This window comes from Pseudopodoces humilis, chromosome 5 (assembly GCF_049639895.1).
Source record: "Pseudopodoces humilis isolate 2021_Gansu_Grassland_sample_001 chromosome 5, ASM4963989v1, whole genome shotgun sequence".
Lineage (NCBI taxonomy): Eukaryota > Metazoa > Chordata > Aves > Passeriformes > Paridae > Pseudopodoces > Pseudopodoces humilis.
Window position 1 is genome coordinate 4,101,725 of NC_142204.1, and position 5,655 is coordinate 4,107,379.

Here is a 5,655-nt window from a genome sequence, read left to right on the forward strand (position 1 = left end):
TATACAAAGAATATTGAAATGCCTCAGTTGTGTCAAATCAAGTGAAATACCACTGAGAGTAAATGTCTGTTGCTAAAAGCTTTCAGACTTAGTAAAGGCTTGTGTGTGAAATGTGTTTTGTAGTTTTGACAATGCCCATGTAGAAACCTAGACAAAAGGTACATGACTATTTATTAAAGACATGTTTATCCTGCATAAAACATTAAAATAATAATATATAATAATATATTATAATATATAATAATATAAAAATCCCTGAAAAGAAACATTACTTGTACCACTATATTCCTGTACCCTGCATCCATCCTATGGGAAGCCCCATCCTAATGAATTAGTGCAATGCTGCAGAAGCACCTGCAATTAAATACACAGAGCAGCCAATGCAACTTGGCTTCTTGAGCAAGGGCAAACAGCATCAGGAGAATCAGTTTCCACCCATGAGGGGAATAAAATTGTGCCAAGTCATAGCTCAGTCTTAGGTGGGAGAGGAATGAAGCCTGCCCAGATGGAGGAGGTGGAGTTCATAGTGGAGAATTTAATGGTCACAGTCCCACAAGTGCTGGGCAGGGGGGAGGTCTTCAGACACTCCATCAATACTGAGCAGATTGTTTCCATCTTTAGGAAGAATATCCCCTGAAATTGCATCTACATGACACTGAGCAGGCAGAAAACCTCTCCTTTTTTTTTTTTTAGTACTCCTTTGACAGCGAGCTGCACAGCCTAGAGAAGTGGGAATTAAGTGAATTATGATGCACAGGAGTAAAAAGCTTGTGAAGGATAAAAGAGGGATGGCTAGAGACCAAAAGTTAAAACAAGGGGAGATGGAAAAGGACTGGAAGAAAATGGATTTTGTAGAAGAAGACTTGCCCATAGCTCCGGAAGAGTACTCTGCATTTTGCTATGGTTCAGCTTTGAATTTATTCTGCTGATTCTATATAATTCTAAAATTCAATTCATAATAACCTCCTATTCACTATAACCACCTTTCTTATGGGTATCTCCTTATGTCAATACTATCTCCATATGTCAATTTGCTATAACATTTTCCTTGGTTTATCAAAGTGACAGACATTGCACTCTGCTTCAAAATGATCCACTCTTATGAATAAAGAAATATCGATATTTTCCAAGGTTTCAGAATTCTTGTTTTGATCCATTGCTCTTTAAAAAGTGTGTCTAAATTTTCTATTCAACGAAAAATATGTTGAAAGCAAAGCAGTGAGATGTTTACCTTTATGTATTTCTACTTTCTGATATACCCTTTAACTGCTCAATCACACATTAGTTATTTTCTGCTGGCTTGGCTGGTGTGTTGGTTAGCTTGGTTTGCAGAAATGTTCTCTTTTTTCATTAACTTATTTCATTCACATGGATAAATTTGGGAGACAGTTTACACTTTCTCTTCCTTTTGACATGTTAAGAAAAAGAAGAAATAACTTCATTTTGAGGTGGGCCATTTTTAAAATAGATTAAAGAGATTGTTATTGCTGTACAGCACAACAGAATAGCACAACTTAGCATCCCTGACTTCATCAGCAGACTATCCACCCTAATTCACTACATGTGACTGTTTATGTCTTTGTCTATTTGAATGGTCACTGCAAATTTTCATTTCTGTCATCAAATAAATGGAATATTGCAGATGAAAAGAAATTAAGTTAAACCACTGGACTTTCAGAAGCTCACACTCTCAGCTTTTAAGTTATTGGATGTTGGATTCCAGTCTCAAGAAGATGGAATATGTTTCAGGAAATCGATTTTGTTCTCATTTAAGCCAAAGGACCTTGCTATTGCTGCATATCCTGCTCCTTCTTCAGAAAGATTCATTACAAAAGATGTAGAAACTCTGATGAGTTTCCCTGAAAATCTAGATTCCTTGAAGGCAAACTCTGTAGTGTATAACCTCACTGTTGTGCCAGTGTCTTATCACAGAAATCCCTAAATGTTGCTGCAGATCTCCTCTGTATTAGTGGGGTCTGTATTAGGGCATACACAGGATTGTGGAATCTTCTGCTGTACTGACTGCTGCTTTGGCTAAACTAGAAAAATCTATATTCCCTCTAGAGATTAAAATCTAAAACCTGTAAAGACTGAGACATCTATTTTACACAGTGTTAAAAACCACACATAAACTTCACAGATTGTTAGGTCATGCACTACAGCAGAGAAGCAATAAGTTACCTCTTCTCTTTTACACAGGTGAGCTAAGTAAAACAAATTTTATCTCCACTATATGCCTTGCTATGCTTCCAAATATATCCATTTAGGGACATGGAGGGAAGGAACTAGAGGTGAAGCTTCACTCTTTACACAGAATAACACTGAGGCAAAAGTTACCACAAAGAAACCAGGGGTGCAGCCACTGGCCCCAGGTCATGCTCTGAATTGCTGTGAAACTCACTCTGAACTGATCAGCAAGCTGCACATGTCCACCTGCTGCACCTCTCCTGCTTTGCCAGCTCCTAAAGGGGGAAGCAAATGCATGAACTCTGACCCCAGCATCGCTTTCTGCCGCTGTTTCTCTGCCCAGAAAGTAAACAAGGAGTAGGAGTGCTCACAGAACCTGTCCATGTGATTTGATTATATACAGGAGGTACAGCTGAGAAGTCTCCATTAGTGTTTGGGAAAGGTTAGCAGTAATCAAAGCTCAGAACTCTTAAGGTAGGGATATATTAAAAGCAGTTACTCTAATCATTGGTTGCCTTGACAAACTGGAAATCTCTGGCCTTTCTTTTTATTTTATTTTTGCAATTAAGGTTTGCTTCTGCTCTTGTTTGTTTTGGCACACAGAAAGCCACCTTCTCCTAAAATACCAAACAAATGCTTCTAAGAAGTTGGCTATCTGACATGATTTATTCTTACTCTCCAATGGGGTTAGAATATTGCAGTTTGACTTACTTTGGCCTTGTGAAACAGAAAGTACAGGGAGGGGTGAGAAAATACTGAGATATTCAGAAAATCATCTCAATTTTTTTCTGCTCTCTGATACCTGGGAGACAGGAATTTTCATCTTTAACAGGACATAAATAATTAAATCATGATTTTAAACTAAAGGCTGAAAAGATCCTAGGAGTGCTCATTTTTAGGGAGGAAGAAATGTAATCATTCCAAGACATTATATCCCAGAAGTCAATAATTTGTCACTAAATTTCAGCAGCCACTAAATCTTTGGAACTATATACTTCAAAATGTTGTATGCTCACTTATTATGGACAGTCACATATCAAATAATAACAAGAATAATATATTTCCTGTCCTTAAGGTTACCAAAGGCCATATAAAATGCATGAATGTGAATGTCTTCCATCAACTTTTCAATTTGTCAGTTCCCAAGGGTTCCCATACAGAGTATTTTTTTTCTAGCCCTGCTGTCAAAGTGAATGGGTCTCCACTATTCATAAGGCAAGTGACATCATGCTGCCCTGAATACTGAACAGGAGGTTGAAGCAGAACCTTAATCTTGTTTTTGTCTTCCCTTCCCCTTTTACAGCACCTCTGTGCCGTGAAACAAAGTAGGTTTATTTTGTGGATCTTTGCTCACCAACAATAATTCAAGATACAATTTCATTTCAAGATCTAAATACAGAGGAAATCCAAGATAAAGTTAATTCAGAACCAAAATTAATTAAAGGAATAAACTCTTTTGAGGTTAAATTATATTTAAAACCCAGCAATTATTTTGTTCACATTTGGTTTCTCTTGAAAACTTTTCCTTTACTCCTGTCTTTTTTGAGAGGTTCTCAGAAGTGTTGTGGTGTGGTGATGTATTTGCATGTTTGAAGTCTTGTTTGTTGTGATTAGTCATCAAGAACTCACTTGTTGATAAACATGCTCTGTTTCCCTTATCATAACTCATCTGATCAGAGGGATCATTTCTGCTTGAGAGAAGCTATCTCCATTTTATTCTAACATAAATCATGTTTATGTTGAACTCAGACATCTTAAAAGCATTCTACTTCTCTTCCCTGTGTCTTTCTGACTCTGTATCCCAGTAAATTGATTGTCTTCTCTAATTTCTTTATGGCATCTCAGATTTATTTAATATGAGAATCTCTCATTTTTCCAAGGAAATATGGCATTGATTCTCTTGTATCATCAGCCCTTGTCCCATAATACATCACACTTTACTAGATGCAATCACTGTACTGCAATCACTCTTTCACAGCCCTGATTCATTACCCTAACATTTCTAATTAACCATATTATTCAGTCAGTTTTACATCAGAAATTGTCTGTTCCCTTTTGCCACGAGCAGAATTGCCCCAGATTTCTAAAGCAGAGAGTACAGGAATGCACTGCTGGCTGATTACTCCAAGCAGGAAAAATAACCTGTCCAACCCAAAACATTCTCAGACATCATTTGCATTTGGACAAACATTCATCAAGAAAATCACAAGCAGTCCAACATCCAATAGCTGCTTTGCTGTAACCCTCCTGACAGGGCCTCCCACACCCCAATAGCTCCTCTCCCATTTTACTACATCCAAACCTCCAAATGAAGCAACTTACTTTATTAAATTGATTTTTTTATATAAGTTCTGCTGTCCTTGACAGAAACTGTGCTATGATCAGGTTGATAGAAAACTGTTCTGCAGGGTTCAAGCTTCTGTTCCTAAAACCATCTCAAAAATTGGCTGTAGAAGGGAATGGTTTTGGTAGAAAGGTGAATAGCTGTATGACAGGCTGTTAAGGGTAACACACATTTTAATATTTCCTATTTCAAGCTATTTTATGAAAATTTTACATAGATGAAGATGTATCTGATTTCTCTCTCACAAACTCAATAAAATATTGAGGAATGAAAAGCTATTCTTTTTTTCCTTGTTATCTCAGCAATTTTATACAGAAATACTTTACATTTTTCAAAGAGCTGCTATAAGAACAACTATTTTCCTGGAACTAAACTTACAGTAATAACTTTCTGAGATACAAAGAAAATTAATGTAAGCTGATGGATAAGATGGGATGTGAAACATTATGTATTTTGCCTGATGGCTACTGTCTGTAGGGCTGCCAGCAATATTTCACCGATAGAATTACTCTAAATATACTGAAAATTGTCTTTGGATAGACAGAACTATATCAGGAACTGTGAAACAAATGTTATGGGTTTTGTAATAGGTATAACTGGGTCTGACTTGGGATTGAAGAGTGCTGACAAGCCAATTTGCAAACACAGATGTGTGGGCAGACACATTATATGTATCCTGAACAATTCTGCTATGCCATTCTGTACAGAATTATTCTGGGTATAAGTATTTGATAGAGCAGCAAAGCACAGTGAAATTGATGCCTAAAATTAGATAATCTGATTCTTTTTTGAACGTGGCTGGCAAAAAAAGCTGGTGTGCTGAATAGTTTGACTCAAATTTGTTAGAAAACGCTTGGCAGTAGTTACCTGCTTAATGCACGTGTTCACTGGAATATTCTATTCCCTTGCCAATATCCTTTAGGTTTTTCTAAAAGACAGTATTTTTTCTGTGTTTTGACCCTCAGAGTTATTTTACAATGCTGTGTATTCTTGCAACCAAAGTAACCACAAATTCTCCTTCTAAAACCACCCTCATTCAGCTGACCTTCCTGCACAACACTGATTATCTTAATTCATGTAGGCCTGTTTCATACTGAAAAAATGTTAAAAGTAATGAATATAGT